Source organism: Macaca thibetana, chromosome 6 (genome assembly GCF_024542745.1).
Source record: "Macaca thibetana thibetana isolate TM-01 chromosome 6, ASM2454274v1, whole genome shotgun sequence".
In the NCBI taxonomy this organism is placed as follows: Eukaryota; Metazoa; Chordata; class Mammalia; order Primates; family Cercopithecidae; genus Macaca; species Macaca thibetana.
In genome coordinates, this window is record NC_065583.1 from 55,457,343 (window position 1) to 55,477,393 (window position 20,051).

General features: G+C 37.6%; 1 protein-coding gene across 2 annotated transcripts in view; it reads right to left on the reverse strand.

Moving 5' to 3' along the window:
* Positions 1 to 20,051, reverse strand: part of LOC126957105 (prothymosin alpha-like) — a 1,190,772-nt gene that overhangs the window by 392,809 nt on the left and 777,912 nt on the right. Inside the window, exon 1 of one of the 2 annotated variants that reach the window (XM_050794555.1) lies at positions 16,926 to 16,936. The exons of the other annotated variant lie outside the window; for it this stretch is intronic. The gene's annotated coding sequence lies outside the window, so the exon portion shown is untranslated. Of the gene's footprint in view, positions 1 to 16,925; positions 16,937 to 20,051 lie in introns of those variants that run through there. 2 annotated transcript variants of the gene reach the window in all.

Sequence of the window (20,051 nt, forward strand, 5' to 3'; positions counted from 1 at the left end):
GCTACAAATCTTGTGTTCTCTAATATGCAGTGAATTTCGAGTCTTCAACAGCACTTTTATTTTTCAGAGTGGAGAACATCAGTTCCAAGGTAGAATAAAGTCATTCTGTCTGTTAGCACCTTCAACTGAGAGTCCACAAAGGAAAATAGTTTCATTTTTTATAGCAGTGTATAACACTGGTTGAAAGTGATCAGAAGATGATGTATTAAAGTAGACTCAGAAAACAGTCCTCTTAGATAAATGCTTTTGAAAACGAGTGGGCATAAAGCTCTATTTGGTATCTGAACAGTACATGCTCCTAAATCTGTGTTCATCAAGAAATGATTTCAATTAGGAAAAAAAAAATCCATTTAAATCTGGATCTACTAATAACCGCTGTATTAAAACATAGCTACACAATCTTGTCTTTTATTTCTCTTGGGCTTAAGCTTTACTTGTGGTTAGTCATGTGCAAAATAAAATGAGAACCTCTACTGTCAATTTAAGTTGATTCCCATCTGCCATTAATGGTAACCCATGATCTCTTCTCCATTGGGTATTTTCGTTGTGTTCTTGTTGCTATTTTAGAGAGAATCTGCAATCACTTATTCTGTACATCTCACCCAGTGCTTGAAGAGAGACAACACTTGAAAACATAATGGCCAGATGATCTCAGGATGCAAGAATCCTTCAGATGTTTGCCGAGAACTATTGAAAGATGCTTCAGTTTGACAAAAGCAGGAAATGTTAATTTCAGCTCTTTTATAAATAGAGGGATGATCCGTAAAGGGAAAATTGTTGTCACAGCAAATGTACACTTGAGTGATTCAAACCTAATTAGTGGTTATATGATTCATTTTGAATATATTTACTGTAACAACTTGTAAACCGCTTTCAAATTCAGCTGTTGAATAGACTATTTTTTAAAAACTAAATAGCTCTGAAAATTTATTTTTTCTTTCTAAAACCTTCTTTATACCTTTCTCCTTGATCATATGTGCTATATGTAACCAGCAACTTGTCCTCTCTATTTTTCTGTCCTCTGACACCCGTGCAAAATTCTCAACATATTAACATAAAGGAAGCATATTAGCGTTATCCAGTTGGTCTCAGTGGCAGGAAGATATATGGTATAAGTGTATATTAACTAGAGAGTTACTTAATTATGAAAAATAAGGTCACATTCCTTTAAAAACTCTATTAAATCAAGATGCTCAAAGTAATTGGGGTATGGTTATTCTTTGCCATGTTTTCTTGCTTTGTTAACTACTTGACCAGGTATGACCAAGAAAAGAGAAATTCGAGTAGAGTGATGATTTAGTGACTAGCTGCAAGTAATTTGCAACATGGTTAATTAAAACAAATCCTTCTGTGGAGCAGACAGAATTTGTCTCTTGGGTGCACCACAAATTTATTTTGGATGAATCATTCTGAAAATGAAGTATTCTAAAATACAGATAATACATACTTTAAATCAGCAGAAATGGGAAGAAATTTCTTTCCTTCTACTTTATATGCTTTCAAAAAATCTGATTATAAAAATAGCAAGTTTGTGGTGCTGTTTTGGAAATACAAGGGAAAAATTCCTGTGATTCAGTTACTCATGATGTTTAAAAGTATTTTGTTTCTGAAATGTCCAGTCTCTGCATAAGAAATTTTTTAAAAATGGAGTCATATATACACAATTTTGTAGGCTGCTTTGGGAACGTTTCTTTTCCAAGTGCCTGCTTGGATTTCTACATGCCTTACTGGGCTCTTTGAAAATTGGATTCCTCATTCCAGAGACAGGCACAGATCCACAAGGAATGCAGCTGTGTCATGGATATGCCAACATGCATTTTCCTAGAAATGCGAGACACTTCTTCAAAGTGTTATCTTTGCCTACTGATTTGTGAAGGTTTAGATATTAGTAATTAACGACTGTTAAAAATAAACTTTAATGCATATTTTAGGAGGGGTAGTTGAAGAAGGAAAGCTCCTAGAAGGCCCATTAAGTAGTTAAGGACAGAGTTGGCTCAAAGCCAGAATTATGAAGGTATGAGGAAGGCAAAGTTAGCTGGGTTGGAAAGATTTCATCTCTCTTGTGCAAAGAACAGAATTGTTACTTAGCTGAGTGATCATATGTAGGAATCACTAGAATTAGTTGGCTCTCTCAGCTGGGTTTAAAGTACAGTGTAAATAGGGTAAACTCTTGATTTTGGCATCTATAAAGCCAGTTACATTCAGACAGCAAGTGAAGCAAAGCAAATAAACTCTACTCTGGCTGGGAATAATTCTGCCCTGATGAGGTCAGTAATATCACTTTGTATTCTTCTTGAACTGTAGCTAAAGAAATGAAAAAAAGATCACACTGACAGCAAAGAGAAAATTATTTGCATAGTGGGTGGATAATATGCTGTGAGGTCAGATTCTTAAATACTGTGGTTGGAATCTTTTTTTAAAATTTTTATAAGGCTGAATGATTTTATTACCACTAATAACCCTTGTGGCTCTGAAAGCTTAAATAATCTGGGTAATCAAAATTTATGCTTTAGGATGGAAGATGATTATCTGCATATGAGAGGAGAGGAAGGAAATTCCTTTTTTCCCAATCCTCTGTGCTAACTATACTGTGGGCGAATAATCGCATGGAGCATTTGGCTAAGGATTCCATGGTGGAGGCGGGCCGTTGCTCCTTTGAAAGATCACATTTTGGTGGCTGTAGGCAGTGAACTGGGAAAGTGACTGAGTAATCTAAAATTCTACTCAGAAAAAGGACCCCATGGAGATACTGCAAAGGAGAGGTAGAATAATGTGAGATGTTTGTCCTCCTTTTTGAGGAGTTCATTCCTCAGACTGTTGAGGTTTATTTTTTTTCTTCAGATTGTTTTAAACTGAAACAGCTGCTCATAATGGTGTTTGTATTTGCTCCACTGTATAAGGGTCCTACCATTTTAGAGAGTCTCCCTTCCCCAAATTCATGAGGATGGCTAGTTTGGGTATTTTAAATGAGTAGTTGGGAAGAACAGGATTACAGATTTGCGAGGCTTAATCTGGATTCATGGTACACAGGAATTTTTGTCATCACACAAATGCAAACAAATTCTATTTGTGGATTTCTGTCAAAATAGTTAAAAGAAAACTATACAGAGCAGAGCTAACAAATTAAGGAATGTGAATTTCCTCTATAATTTTTGGCAAAAAAAACATATTACTTTAAGTTTTTCTAAATCTGATTAAATCTGACCAAGAGCCCCTACCCAGGAGGGTGGCAAGAAATCTAAGCTCACTTACTACACATCCTTCCAAAAGTGAACTTGTGTCCCAGTTGTCTTACACAGTTTAAAAATGTAATCTCTAAAAAAACTGAGCATATAGTGTTCTAATATATTTATTATAAAGCATACTAAGGAAGAACTACAAAGAAATATATATAGTAATCTTTTTGATAAATATTTTAACTTTAATGGAATAAACCTTTGTCATTATTATTTATAAAGGTATTGGCAAAACTTGATTGAGTATGCTTTATTAGTTTTGAAAATCTTGATTGTATCATAACAGTGAATTAAGCATTGAGACCTAAGTCCAGTTTATTTGACATTTTGTTTTAATGTAATCAAAGCTGAGGAAATGTATCTAATAAGTAGATTCAGAGGAATGATGTGCACACTTGACTCCATTCGTGAAATTATAAGATATTTTTGGAACCAGTAATAGAAAGGTTTTGTTAAAATTCATCTGTACATTTCCCTGTTCCATGATGTCAGTGAGTTAGTGGTTCTTACACATGAACACTAAGGTGTTTCTTTGTTACATTTTCAACTAAAGGGTTCAAAACCCAGTGAAACTCTGCATAGATGATTTTACAAAGGGCTAGAAAATTGTATTCTGTTTTTAAAATGCATGGATATAAATTTTTAATAGATAATATGCTCACTTAATTTTGGCAGCAAAGTCACATTTTCATCTCCAAACATCTGTTTTCAAAATGCTCTCTCTGTAGCTCAAAATTATTTCAGGATGTAGCTTTTTAAAAAAAAAAAAATTAAAAAAAATGTCTTCACCTTTACCTTGGTGGAGAAAATTAAGGTGTTTATTATTTTTTAGGAAAGGTAAAGAAATTTGAAATTTGAAACATGTCTTTTTGTAAAAGCATACATGTAACTTATCTTATTCCATATGGGCTTCTTAAACAAAATGCTGTAGACTCGGTGGCTTATAAGCAGTAGAAATTTTACTGCTCAGAGGTCCAGAGGCTGGAAAGTTCAAGATCAAGGAACCAACAGATTAAGTGTCTAGTGAGGGAGCAGTTTCTCCTAGACAGTCATCTTCTCACCCTGACCTCACATGGCAGCAGACATCTTTTATAAGGGCGATAATCCCATCCCTGTGACCTCATCACCTCCCAAAAGCCTCAGATCCAAATACTATCACCTTGGGCGTGAAGATTTCAACATACGGATTTTTCCAAGGGTCGTGTAAGACAATAGCATAACTTATCTTTAAATGTGACGGCTCTTGTAAGTACTTTGCCATTAGTTAACATAGAATAAAATATGTCACACCCCATCTCATTCCACAGTACTGAAAGAGTCTCTGTTTGAGATTATATAAACCTACAAACAAATGCATGAAAGCTGAAATACATAGCAATAGGTGAAAAGTCAAATGCATGAAAGCTGAAATACATAGCAATAGGTGAAAAGTCAGTAAAAGCATAAGCAAACTTTGTTACCTCTCCTCATTATAGGCTACCATTTTCCCCTGGTCAGCTTAATACTGTGGCCAGTGCAGGAAAGTCTGACAAATGAACTATGGTGTTAATAACTAAAGTATGATTTTTGGGGGGATAAAATTGTACCTAAACACATATCTAAACTTTAGAGATATTTAATAATTATAAGGCATATGTTTCCACCTGGCAAATGACTGCAGTACATCCTTCAGGGTGTGCCATCTGACCTTTGACCCACACTGATAGCAAGGCACCGTGTCCAAGCCCTCATGGCTCTGTTGCTTCTGTGCCTGTCTTCAGCCTGGGAATGTTTGTTGAGCCTGGGGTTTGGCCACTCAGTGTCTAGCCTCCTTAAAGAGAGCTACTCTGTTTGACATCCAGCCACCTCTCTGTGGTCCTACCAGAAAATGGAGTGACCATTCTCTGGATCCACCAAATATTCTATTAGGGAATGGTCTGTGTCTGCCACTCAGATTGATATGAACAGGAGGCAGGGAAATACTGGGTAGAAGAGGGTGGTTCCCTGGCAAAGGTGCCACTCTCAAGCCTGGAAACTTGCGGCTGTAAATGGAAACAGGCAATCCTATTTTTGCTCCCTAATGTTGCCTTTTCCAAGACCAATCTGGCCTGCCATGCCCCTATCCTGTGCCCATATAAAGCCCAAACCACAGGCTCCATGAATAGAGTGACAGAGTAGTAGGGCAGTGTGGTAGAGAAGGAGAGAAGACAGGAGTTCAGCTTGGGATGGTTGGAGAGGAGATTGACTGCAGGATGGCCGGACTCCAGGAAAAGATCATCTTCTCACTCTATTCCCTTTCCAGCTGCCCGTCCATCCTGCTGAGAACCACCTCCATCACTCAGTAAAATCCCCAAGTTTGCCATCCTTCAAGTTTGTGTGACCCGATTCTTCCTGGATGCTGGATAAGGGCCCAGGTACCAAGAGGGCACGGGTATAAAGGCTGTCACCCTGACTCTCCGCTGAGCTGGTTTAACACTTAGCTGTCTGTGGATGGCAACTGCTAAAAGAGCGTTAATCATAGCATACCCCAAGATGCTAACCTGGGGCTGGAGCCCAAAAGCACTTGCCTTGGCTCCTGCACCTGCCCATCTATGTGCTCCCCATCCCATAAGGGATTTGAGCATGCAGCAAATGAGCCACACTCTTATCACAAGTCCTGAGAGGGGGTCAGGGAACTCTCCCATCTCAATGTGAAGTTTCATATGCAATTTTCAACAATTCATCATGAGGTTCTAGGCTTCTGACTTCCCACTGACCTTTATTTTTTACTATCTTGATGATGTTCAAGTCTGGATTCACTGGGTGGAGCTGGGATGGCAGGAAGCGAGGGGAACAAGCCCATGTGGTAGATTTGAAGAGTTCCAGGAAGGCTCGCTTATCTTACACTCATCTCCAACAGAAAACCTGGGAATAAAAGTCAGATTTGTCAGTCGGAATACTAGCTCCAGTGCTTACTGGATGGGTGACCTAAACGAACTAAGTAACTAGCCTGAAACTCAGACTCCTCTTACCCAAAATAGGCATAAAAGTCTTACCTTTAGGAGCTGGCATGAGGATCAAGGGTAATGTATTTAAAGTGCATAGCACACTAACCAAGGTATTCAATAAATAGTGACTTTTAACTGATTTTTTTCCTCCCACTTTTTTTTCTGGGTGGGCCTGACCCTTCTGGTTATTAGGAAGGGATAGAAAGAGTCGATCAAGTGGCCAACTGTGTCACTGACTCAGGCCCCAGGCCAATTCACACAAACTACCAGAAGGAAGACATCTGCAATTTTAAGATGTTTCTTACAGGCAACTCTAATAGCAGGTAGAGGACATGACACAGCATGAATGAATTGTCTGCATTTGTATTGACCAAAGTCAGGGAAACAAAGAACAGGTGTGCACCATAACCAGAAGGTCTCAATGATATATGCTCAGATTAGTTCTTTTACACATATTTTAACTACTTTTTAGCAGAACATTGTCCTTTGCTTATAAGAAAAATCAGTTCTAATATCCTTCACAGAACTTCCAAGTTATCCACTCCAAGGTAGGTCACTTCTGGCTTTGTCTCTAATTACTATTTGTTGGGTTTTATTTGTTGCACCTTGTTTTTCTCAGGATACACTAGCATTTGGCGATGATGCTATGACCTGGGCAATTGGAAATGTACACAACTGTTCTTGATTTACCCACTACGTTCATGGGTTACCTCACTTTTGAAGTCAAAAGGGTGTTTAACACCTCCACAGTTCTAAGACCTTCTCCATGGTCCTAGCATCTCGTACATTTGTGCTTTAATTCATTGACTTCAAACATGTAATCCTACTATCCAAGCCTGAGGCAAATTTCCATCCTGTATCCAATTTGCGTTGCAAATTCTTTTTGCAAAAGTGTTGACTCAACTATCACTATTATTGTTGGTGATATCTTGCCATTCTAATTTGCTTCCTTTCGTTTAAAGCTCTAACTATGGGTTAGCTTATCAGAGCATGGGAGTTTACTTGGGGAGAAAGGAGGAGAAATAATTTGATAATTTGTGCCATTTCCTAGAGAAAACTTGCCTAAATGAGATGTTCATTAGTGGTGTAGGAGATGCAGGGGAGGTTTTGGGTAGTCAAAGGGACTTGAAGTCACTTTACTCCAGTTGGGATAACTTGAGAAGCAAAGGGGAACAGAAAGAGAATCGTAGAGGGAAGCAAAATCAGTCTCAATCTAGTTTAATTTATTTGCTCTGGTCTCGTCCTAGGTAAGGTTCTTCAACCCTGGGAATAATTTCATTTCTGATACTTTAACACCAAGGCTCACAGTCCTAGCCTTTCACTAGGGAAAAATTGCACTTCTCCTCCACTTTTTCTTAATAGGGGGGGTCTATCTTATCAAGAAACCTTCTGCAGTGATCTTGTGTAATTCTAGTTAGATCTTTGTTGGTTTTTATTTTTATCTATGTTACACACTTCTCGAGAGTCTCTCCTGCCGTTTCCTGCCAGGCCATTTGCTCTCACACAGACAGAGGCAACCACTGCCAACCATTTATATAAAACTAAGTAACATGCATATACTTCAGAGTTTAGATTGCCTATTAAATCCTTCATATGGAAGATGAGGCTGTCACTTGCTTTCAGTCTCCTTCAATGTACTACCCCATAATTCTGGCCCCTGAATCTCTTCACTGTGTTCTTTATTATAATTTCATTGGAGCCAATATTCAGTTTGACATTATTACGATACTGTAAATGCTGTTTATCACTGATCCATAGAGATGGTTATTTTTTTACACAAATTTTTCCTTAGAATTAATAATTATCCTTTATGGATATTGTTTACCTAGTTTTCTGAAAACATATCAGTGAATAAACCTCAAACAATCCTTTTTGTGTAAGTTTCCTTTTTACGTGTTCAAATATATTAATGTTTTTTCAATTGATTGTCTTTGAAGAAACCTCCCCCAGAGGTCTTTGGCTTGCTTTAATCTGACCTGGTTGCTTCATAGGTCTTGTGTGTGGTGGTCTTGGATTTGTATTATGGCATATTGAGAGTTCCTTTTACATCTCTCTCATTTGAAGCACCTGGATCCTTGATCCATGCCCTTCTCTTTCTTGGTTTACTCCCTCTCTTTGATGCTTCCTGTATTCCTGTTAGTTCAGTAAGAGGGGAGTGCAGAAAATAAACTTTTGAGAACTTGGAAGTCTGAATATTGTTTTATTCTATCTGAGTACCATAACTTTGGTAGGGTATTAGATTTTATGTTGAAGATAATTATCCCTTAGAATGTTAAAGCCTTTGCTCTATTTTAGGCATTAATAAACTCTTTCTGTAAGAAGTGGAATGGTAAATAGTGAAGTCTTTGTGCACTATGCGGCTCTACTTAACTACTGAACTGAGCTTTGTAGCATCAAAGCAGCTATATAAATATGTAAACAAAGTAGTGTGGCTCTGTTCTAATAAAACTTTTTTTCTTTTTAAATAAAAGGTAGTCCTATACTTTCTAAACCCTATCCTATTCTAGCTTCCACTGTGGATATGAGATAACCAGTCATTATTCTTTTATTTGAATGAAATTCTTTCAGGAAGCTGATAGGATCTTCTATTTTAGATAGTGCTCTGAAATTTTACAATAAAATGCTCTGTTGCATGTCTATTTTAAGTAATTCATTTGAACAAATAATGGACCATTTCAATCGGGAAATTTATGCTTTTTAACTTGGGAACTTAAAAAAAAAATCATTTCTTTGATTTCTTGCCTGTTTTCTCTTTCCTGAACTTTTATTTGGATATTGGGCTTCTTAGACTGGTCCTATAATATTACCTTTTCTCACTCTTCATATTTTTCCCCTACTGTCTGGGAGACTTCTTTAAACTTTGACTTTTATCCTTCTGATTAATTTTTATAATTGTGTGTTTCTGTATTTTTAATATCTAAAACTCTTGATCTCTGAAAGATCTTTTAGAATAACATTCTGTTCTTGTTTCATAGATACAAAATCTTTTTTATATCGAATATATTAATTTTAAAATGAGTGTTTTACAGTCTCTATTTCCTTAAAGTTCTCATTGTTTTTTGTTACACATTTTAATCTCTGCCTTTCCTAATATATGCTTTCATCAAATGTTTGGGGTTCCATGGCTATTACCCTATATTTAAGAGAGAGGCATCATAAAATGTTCTTGGTAGGATGTTGACTGTGGTGCATTTCTTTAGGAAATTCTCAATGTAAGTATATTTAGGTCTTTGGCTGGTAAGTTTCCCCAGACGAAAACTTTTCATTTCCCTGTGGAAGTGTATTCTGGGAGCCAAATAGGGAATAAACCATTTAATATTTTGTGACCTGAGTGAAGGATTCAAACTAAGGTCCTCAACATTCAAAATATTTCCCTTTTTTCACTCTGAAAGCCACTAGTTCTCTACCCTTATAGTGTTTTACCAAATGTTTAGTTATAGCATGTGAGTTTGTGAGGACATATGCCTTCTACTTTACTGTTGTTTAAAACCTGGCACATAGTAGATACTCAATAAATATTTGTCAAAAATGAGTTTTATATCTTGTGTATAAAATATATTGGCGATATTACTGACATTTAAGATCTTACACCATTATTAGCAAACAGAATGTTCTCAGAGCTAAATGCACTGTTTAAAGTAATACTTTATTCCTATATATATTTGCATATAGTGTTGAGAACCATCCATTGAATTTGCTCTGTGTAAAGGATGATTTAAGTTACATACTTTCTCTTAGAAAAGTCTAGACCATCATGGACTTTGGAGCCAACAGAATAAATTCCACTCTCCCAATTTAGTGAAATGCGTACATTAGCAATTCAGACATGTGGTGCTTTTGGTTGCATAGGTCTTTTCAGTGCATTCATATCTGCCTGCACGTCACACACATGATCCGTGAGCTTAGCCAGTGAACAAAGAAAGCTATCTTGAATGTTAGGATAAAAACACTCAGGATATTTCCTAGAATTTTCTTCTTAAAATCAAGTAGCAGGATTAAGACAATGTACCAAGAAATTTGAATTAAGCAGATGTTTTCATCCAAAGTAGGAGTCTGATAATATGCTATACAGTTGACATAGTATCTCTTATACATTCGTTGTTAAAATGACAGTGGTGGTATGAACTCTCATCATCATGGAGTGATGTGAACTCCTACAACTTATTACCGAAGTGTTTGAAAAATGTCAGAAACCAATAATCCAGGTGGCATTATGTAGTATGGATGAGTGCCTATTTTTTTAGATTTATGTACATATTTATCTTGAATGATTTATGTTAAAAGATAAGACACAGTAGTTTGGTCACTAGTCTGTTTACTGAGGGAGGAAAAGATAGAGAGGGTGAAGATAAAAGAAAAATGCCAAAATTTTACTGAGAGGACAGAGTTAACCATAGGATATAATTATGGGTGTAAAAATTCATCTGTTTCACTTTTTAGAGCTACCATTTTTATTGACTTTTGGGCACAATTTACAGAAAAGAAAATGTAACTTCTGCCAACAAACTCGACTTCTTAGGAATCTACAAACAATTCATTAGACTTGAAGTCATCATAGTCGAACTTAAAATGTGTGGCAGCTGTGAAGGTACTTTTCTGTTCAGAATGAAAGAAATCGAAGAGGTCAAACAACTTGTCTCAGAAAACAATGATACGGGTTCATGAATTTGTTTCCACCTTGATCTGCAGGCAAAGAGCTTGGTGAATACAGGTCTTGGTGAAGAGCCATGCAGGTGATGATTGACATCTTTTTGTCAGCAGTCGGTGCTGTTCTTCACACTTTTCCTGACCCTGCACTGTTAGTTTTCAGATCATGCTTCCTTTGTATTTTCACTTTACACTGCTGGTTGCCTTTATAGGAAGTGTGGGTATGTGGGTGTGTATACCAGATTTAGGGAAGATTCAGTCTAGAAGGGCTATTCTAGGTGAGAATAGATTCCAGCCAGTTTTCTAAAGCGTAGGGAGCAAATTCTTTTTTGAGACAGAGTCCGCTCTTGTTGCCCAGGCTAGAATGCAATGGTGCGATCTCAGCTCACTGCAACCTCCACCTCTTGGGTTCAAGCTGTCTCCTGCCTCAGCCCTCCGAGTACAGGCATGTGCCACAACTCCCGGCTAATTTTTTATTTTTTTATTTTTTAGTAGAGACGGGGTCTCTCCATGTTGGTGAGGCTGGTCTTGAACTCCTGACTTCAGGTGATCTGCCCACCTCGGCCTCATGAAATGCTGAGATTACAGGTGTGAGCAACTGCGCTGTGCCACAAATTCTTAAGTAACTTCCCTTCTTCATGTAACAGAAACTTAGTGAAGGTCAGATGTATGCCCAAGGAGACCTATTCTAACACTTGCAGGGCCTGAATTCTCTGATCCTTCTCATGTCTTGCCAACCATGCAGAAACATACTCATAGCCTGGAGGTCCGAGGATGTGGGTTTCGGCTTCTCTAGGTGATGGCCCTGAGCTCTCTGAGCAGGCAAGCTCTAATTCTTACAGCAGCCCTTCATTTCTTGACTGTCCTTTAGCCCTCTGCACTTAGAATTCTTGCTTTACTTATAGCTCATTATTCTCCATTTTGTGAGGAAAGAAAAGCTTTATGAACAGGTTATCCACATGGTGCTTCAGAGAAAAACCAGGCAAGACATCCTTAAGATACTCTTCTTTTCCTTTTTTCATCCCAATTATTACAAGTTAATCTTCAATCTATGATGTAATCTTTTCAGTTTCTGTGGCAGAGATCACTTATTGTCCCCTAAGTTCCATTCTTCCCTCTTCCTTTAGAAATACAACCCACATTTTCAGTTATGCACATGCCTGCCCAGGGAAAGATGACATTTATGAGCCTCACCTGAACCTAGATATGGTCACTAAGTTTGGGCCAAAAATTGCCAATAGAAAAAGTGTAACTTTGGGGTGAGAGCCTGAAAGATGAAGTGACTTACTCTTGGTTTCTTTCCTCCTTTCAACTAACTAGGGAATGGCAAGTGGAGCAACCTGGAAGCCACTTGTGGAGGTGGCAAAGTCCTCCTCTCACCAAGGACTGCTCACATGTAGACTGTTAGGTGAAAGGAGACAGCATTCATCTTATTTCAACCACTGTGTTTTAGGGGTCCTTTATTCAGCAGCTTAGGGTGTACCTTAACTAATAAAGGCTTTATCTTTATTAGTCTTTCAATTTTCAGAAGCACTCTATTGAAACACACATGCTGTTGGGTAAACATGAAAAAAATGCTCAACATCACTAATGATCAGGGAAATGCAAATTAAAACAACAACGCAATACTACCTTACTCCTGCAAGAATGGCTGTGATCAAAAAATAAAAAAAAAAGTAGATGTTGGTGTGGATGTGGTGAAAAGGGAATGCTTTTACACTGTTGGTGGGAATGTAAACTAGTACGACCACTATGGAAAACAGTGTGGAGATTCCTTAAAGAACTAAAAGTAGATCTACCATTTGATCCAGCAATTCTACTCCTTGGTATCTACCCAGAGGAAAAGAAGTCATTATATGAAAAAGATACTTGCACAAGCATGTTTATAGCAGCACAGTTTGCAATTGCAAAAATATGAAACCAGTCCAAATGCCCATCAATCAATGAGTGGATGAAGAAAATGTGAGATATATAAACACACACACACACATACCATGGAGTACTACTCAGCCATAAAAAGGAACAAAATAATGGCATTCACAGAAACCTGGATGAAATTGGAGACCATTATTCTAAGTGAAGTAACTCAGGAATGGAAAAACAAACATTCTGTGTTCTCATTCATAAGTGGGAGCTAAGCTATGAGGATGCAAATGCGTAAGAATGATACAATGGACATTGGGGACTCATGGGGAAAGAGTGGGGACAGGGGTTGGTGAGGTATAAAAGACTACACATTGGGTACAGTGTACACTGCTTGGGTGATGGGTGCACCAAACTCTGAGAAATCACCACTAGAGAACTTATTCATGTAACCAAACACCCCCTGTTCCCCCAAAACTTATCAAAATAATAAATGAATAATACATACGCTGTTGGGAAGGGATACTACAAACTTTGTCAATAAGATTTGTGTTGGTGGGGAGTTGCGAGTCTCTGAAATGGGACACAGGCTTGGCCCTGGAATTGGGGTAGTAGGTATTAGAAATTAAACTCTAAAGAAGAGAAGTAGCAAAAGGCCACTGGTTATGAAATTTGCTAGCAGGATTTTTTTTTTCTTGAATTTAGGAATGGCAAATAAAAATATTCCTAGAGGACTCCCATATAGACCCATAGGCCTAATCAAACTTTATAATTTCAGATGGAGAATTACTATAGAAAAGTACTTTTCTTGTCATAATTCAAGTAAACCTCTTCCTAATTGAAGAAATCAATTTTGTTTTATTATAATTACCATTATGAGATATAATGACCATAGAAACATTTTTTAAAAGTGACCAAGGAATTAACAATTTGTTGAACACCTGTATTGGAGTCAGCTGATGTATTAATATCAAGCCCTTTACCAACTACTGTGAAGAATCAGGAACATAAATGAGGGATTCTGCTTTTAAGGCACTCACACAGGCTAGAGAGCAACCACATCGTGTCATATGATAAAATAACTGAGAGGGCCAAGGCAGGGTTTATTAGATGCCAAGTGATATAAGCTGTGGGAATTCAGAGGATAGAGGCTCATGAGTACAAGAATGGTTAAACCTTCCTGGGAAATGCAGGTCCTTTCTCTGACTTGTGAAGATAAAGTTTCCAAACAATAAAAACGTTGCTTATTTTTTTCTGCAGTGTAACAATAATGAACAAAATATAAGCATTTCAGACAAGTGGGGCTTGGGACTCAGAATATCTTGGTTTCAATTCCCACCATGATACTTACTGGACATGTGTCATCTTGGACACATTATTTAACCTCTTGGAGTACTTGCTCCTCTGTAAAGTGGGTTTAAGTAATACTTTATAGAATCCTTGTGAAAGTTTAATGAGATAATTTACCTAAATTAAGTTATTAACAGAGTAATAATTTCAGAGGCTGATATTATTACCCAAGTGATTTTGCATGACATGGAGAAGACATCGTTCTTGCTCTCAAGGATTTTATGACCTGAAAGAGCTACTTGCTAGCTTGAGGAGTGATGCTAGAAGAATGAGTTCCATGCTGGGGCTGCATTTTCTGTACTTACTGGCAAAGTCCTTGTGTGTTTCTAAGTTCTTTATCACTGTCTCCTGTGACAGATGTCCTTCAATACCTTATTTGCATTCAGCATAGTTTTTCTCGTATAAAATCTTTGTGTATTGCTTTGTTTTTCATTTGAAAATCTGAAGTTTGCTATAAAGTAACATATCAGATAATTTAGAACTAAATTTTTGGGGGATTATATACCCTCTGCATTTCATTAAATAAAAATGAGAAACTCAAATAAGATGAAAATTATTTTAGAGTTTACACGAATAAAGTTATTTTCAATCCTTATTTTCAAAGCTTTCAAATAAAAAATGAGAAGCAGAAGAAAAAAATACACTGGCTTTTTTCTTACTGAAAATTCTAGATCTTGGTTACCAAATATATTAGCTGTGTTATAGACTAGATGTTGTAATGGTTTCTGCTAATGATGTCAAAATAATGCACAGTGTTGGATTTATAATTCAAGTATTTTAATATACTCTTCATACATACATTTTTAAAAATGTGAATGTTTATTCAGCTTGTTCTATTTGAGAATATTTTAATCCTTTATGAATATATACAGACCCCCCAGGAGCAGACTCTGAATCCAGCAGCGTCAACTCAAATTTCAGATGCAGGAAAGAGTTATGCTAGCAATTATGAGGCATGCTCTTTTTGAGTTCATAGATCTTTATTACACACGTACAAGATGCATAATTTGAAATGATCTTCTTTTGTTCTTTTCTCTTTAGAAAGAATAAAAAGTCTAACATTCTATTGAGAATGACAAAAGAGACTGGATTATTCTACATAGTATTATATCTATTGTTTCTGCTTTGGTTAACCTGTATATTCTCCTAAAAATCCATGTAAAAGAAGCTTTAAAATTATATTTTTCTCTCAGTGTTAAGGAGAGGAATGATTGTAGTCATAGTGAAAGAAAATGTTTTCTAAGATTCCGAGAAAATTCCTAAACCATAGGAATGCATTCATTGAAAGGAAGACATTGTGCTATTACCCAAGGGATTTTACATGAATGGAAAATACATTGTTCCTGTTCTCAAGGCTTTTGTGACCTAAAGGTAAATTAAGAAAAGATGTGACTATCAGTGAAACTCTGAGCTGCATTTTCCTGCAGCCTTTCCCCTTTGCACTCTTCTGGACTGAGAAGTATTAAATGTGAGTAATAATTTTTAAAAGCTGCCCTTTAAGGGAGCATCAGCATTTAGAAAAATATCAAAATATTTCAGTGAAGAAGGGGAGAATGAAGAGTTTTGACTATACTTATTTTTTGGCAGCGGGGAAAGAGCTGGTTGCCTAAAACATGTGGGAGGGTAAGTTCACTCTATGAGTCATGGAGAGTTAATGTTTGTTTTAATGTCAAGTTCCTATGCCCACATCTTCTGAATTGGAAACATTATCCTCACCCCACGATTGAGTCTTGATTACCCATTGTCAATATTCCTCCCAAAGGGATTATTTTCTCCATCTACATAGATATTATTTAATTGCTTATTAGCTCCTTTCAGGGAGAGCAAACTAAATACTTAAGGGCTAATAAATTTTATGTGTGTTTATTAGTAAGGTATTTAGATCTTGCCTCTTTCATAGATAAACTATAATTGCAACCAACTGCTAAGGAGCAAAATTGTATCTGTAATACTAATCTTTTCTTTATCATATTTTGATAGGATACATGCATTAATTTAAAAAATTGAATTAAATGGATGAAAATAGAAATTTTAAAAGCATGTTGAGAAGAGTCTAAAAGTTGAATGACAGGAAAAGAGTAGAAAATGAGAAATAAACTTTGCTCTCTCTTGCAATAATGATTCTCTAACACTTCACCTTTATATAAAGCTCTCCAGCAAGTATTTTAGAATTCTCCTTTTCCTGTGTGACTACATTTTATTATCAGTGTAAATACATTTGCACAAATACATCAGGGTAAATACATTTATCCTTTAAATGCTTTCTTTTCCAAGGTGTATAATTTCATGTTTCAACTAAGATCTCTGATCTTATGATGTGAAAATTAATTGAAGTAAGCTAGTTTGTTATAAAGAGGGAGTGTTTTGAAAATCCTGAAATCACTGAATACTAGGATTTATTGTTCTTCTGCCTTCTATTTAACATTGATTTTCAGAAGAAATGGCACAGGGCTTTTTCATCAGATGAATTCTTCCCAGTCTTGGATAGATTGTCTGCCAGGAATTTTCTGCCTTTGGCGGGACAATTGAATGAAGATTTTAGGTTTCCTTGGCTTCTACTTATGGGAGTCTCAAACCTAGAACACCTTTTATGCAGCCAGTTTTCTTCTTTTACTCCTTTTGGACTATTCACTCTTAGTCCTCTACTGTCAAAGATACCACCATTCAGGGGTGTGTGTGTGTGTGTGTGTGTGTGTGTGTGTGTGAAGCAGTGGTATTGATATGGATACAAGGTAGGGAAGTACTGGGTAGAAGAACGCGGTTTCCTGGCAAAGGCCCCACCCTCCAGCCTGGAAACCCGTGGCCCTAAATGGGAACGGGCATTCCTTTTTTCAGACCCAAATGTTGCCTTTTGGCCTGCCACACCCCCTATCCTATACCATAAAAACCCCAAACCCAATGTTCCATGAGCAGATGAGCAGAAGAGCATCAGAGCCGCATGGCAAAGGAGAAGAGAAGGAGCATCCAAACGTGGAGAGGAGTTCGCCTGGGGATGGCTGGAGAGGAGATTGGCTGTGGGATGGCCAAACTCCAGGGGAAGATCATCTTCCCATTTCATATTATTTCCAATTCCCCATCCATCCCGCTGAAAGCCACCTCCACCACTCAATAAAATCTCCACATTCACCATTCATCAAGTCCGTGTGACTTGATTCTTCCTGGACGCTGGACAAGGACCCAGGTACCAAGAGGGCAGGGTGTAAAAGGCTGTCCCTGTGACTCTCTACTGAGCTGGTTTAACACTTAGCCGCCTGTGGATGGCAACTGCTAAAAGAGCATTAATTGTAACACATTCCCAAATGCCACTGTGAGGCCAGAACCCAAAAGCACTCACTCTGGTTCGTGCAGCTGCCTGTCTGCATGCTTCCTGTCCTGTGAGGGGTTTGAGTGCACTAAGCTCAAACCCAGCAAGGGAGCCACATCCTGTTACAAGTCCCTCTAGTAGGTCAGGGAACTCTCTCGTTTTAGTACTGGGGAGAGAATGGATGGCATGCCAGGGAAGAGACAGAGTGTCAATAAGAGAAATGCAGGAAAATACACATGAAGTTTTAGAGTCCAAAGGCCAGCTGGACTGTGTCCCTGCCATCACTATGCTTTACCGTGTGGTTTTCCATGGTCTGAAAAACAGTCCAGGTTTATAGTGGAATGTCCCAATACAAGGTGAAAATGATGCCTGGATTGAGACTATTTCTTGGCTGGTTACTGTTACTAGGCTTTTGTAGTTTTAATGTTATGATGTGCAGTATTCTATGTATCTGTCTTTTTATTTCCATTCTATATAATGATGCCAGGATAGTAATAATTACTATGAACCTCACAGGGGATATTTTAATAATTAAAATGATAACGTCCTAAGAAGCAATATAGATAGAAAGCAAAGTGAGTAAAGTAAGATGTATTTAATGAATAATTTAATGCAGCAGTTTCCATTGTCCTTGCAAAACAAATTAATAAGATGCAGTGAACTTCAATTTATTCTTTTTAAGCGCTTTCTCTTGAAAGTCACTAGAGCATTATCATCAAGAAAAAATAAAAATTAGGTAGCATTCTCTGTCCTCAGGGGTACAATGTTCCCTTTTGCTTTGAAGTCAGTCACAAAAATTATATTTTTATGTAGAATTCAAAAGATACCTTAATTTCTTTAAAAAATTGACTAATGGGAAATTTACAATGTAATTTTGTCGGTAGAGTTTCTTTCTGAGACCATTCTCCCTCTGAAAATAGGTTCAAGGCCTGTGGAATAAATGGGGCCTCTGGCCATGTTTTAAGAATCCCTGATATTCCCCCTCTCCTCTCCTCCTTAGCTCTACATCCTTGTCTTCCAACCTGCACAGTTTCCTTTTCCATAGACTAGGGAGGGCCTTTACCCATGCGAGAAAAGCAGCTTTAAACCCAAATGTTACAAGGGGTCAAGCTGATAATCTAAGTAAAGTGGGCCAGGTGCAAGGTAAAGGGTTTGTGGGGGTTGTGGCAGATTACAGGTGCATGCTCCCTCTATGGGAGGCAGCCCATTCAACACTGGGAAGAGTGACCATTCCAGTACACAGGTCAGGTGGTCACATCCCTAACTTTTACAGGGGAGCCAAAAGTTTTCTTAGGTCAACTTTCTTGATGTTTGCATGTTAGGAAGTGATTCATATTTTTTCAAAAGAATATGACAGCAAGCAGTGTACTCTTGCTGGCTGTCCTTGAGCAATTATTTAACAAAGTTGGCCCTAGAATGGCCAGGCATTATTCTTGGGTACTCAGCTTAAAAACTGTCCAATTTGGACATTCTCCTGATAGAAGCTTTTCTGTCTCTCAGTGACTATAACTGTACACTTCCATGGATATAATAATGCCCTGGTTTTACAGTATGGTAGTTTCATAAAAGCTTTTACACATATTGGCTTATAAAGCTTTAAGGATAACATGTGAGATTTGGCGTGCTAACGTTATCATTACAGATGGGGAAACTGAGGCTTGGACCTTTTGCATTCCTTATGTTAATGTTATAACAAAAATAAGAGGCACAGGTGGATCAAGGATTTATATCTTCTGACTCCTTGCCCAGGGCATTTCCTATTCCCTTTCAGTCTTTTGAGATCTGTAAATAGTTTAAATGTATAATACATTGTAAAATCTCAGCACTCAAGCCCTTAAGAAGTACTTGAAAATCATTAAAAACTCATTTCAGTTCCTTGAGAGGTAAACATTGTTGTGCTGTTTTATAAAAAGAAGAAGAGGGATTCAGGCTCAATCATTGTGAGAATGTTGTCAGTTTCAAATTGTATTTCTTGTCTTTGTATTTCCCAGTTTGATACTCCACTGACTAGAATTTTATATGTTCATCATTATTCCCTGCTGTGATTCTAAACCTAGCATCTCCTTGACATGAGAAATCATTTTAAGCATACCGTGAGTGGCTAGTGCATAATAACAATTGTCAATGAACCACAGAAGAGAAATTGAGACTTGTCTTTGCACATATAATTGTGAGAGGAATACATGATCTATAATAATGCAAATATTTGTAAGATTTTTAAAATTAATGCAGGCATATGGAAAAAATAAAAATTAAAGGATGCAGAAGAGATGTTCTAATTTAGGTTTCTCTTGTGAGGAGATTCTGAGATAAGAGCCTGTGGGCTGGGGTTTATTTGTGGAGTGTTTAAACAGAGAAGGGAAGGATTAAGAAGAATTTAAAAATAAAGAAGAAAGTTATTGGCCGGGCGCAGTGGCTCACGCCTGTAATCCCAGCACTTTGAGAGGCCAAGGCAGGTGGATCACCTGAGGTTGGGAGTTCTGGACCAGCCTGACCAACATGGAGGAAACTCCGCCTCTACTAAAAATACAAAAAAAATTAGCCGAGCGTGGTGGCGCATGCCGGTAATTCCAGCAACTCGGGAGGCCGAGGCAGGAGAATCTCTTGAATCCGGGCAGGAGAGGTTGCAGTGAGCCGAGGTTGTGCCATTGCACTCCAGCCTGGGCAACAGGAGAGAAACTCCGT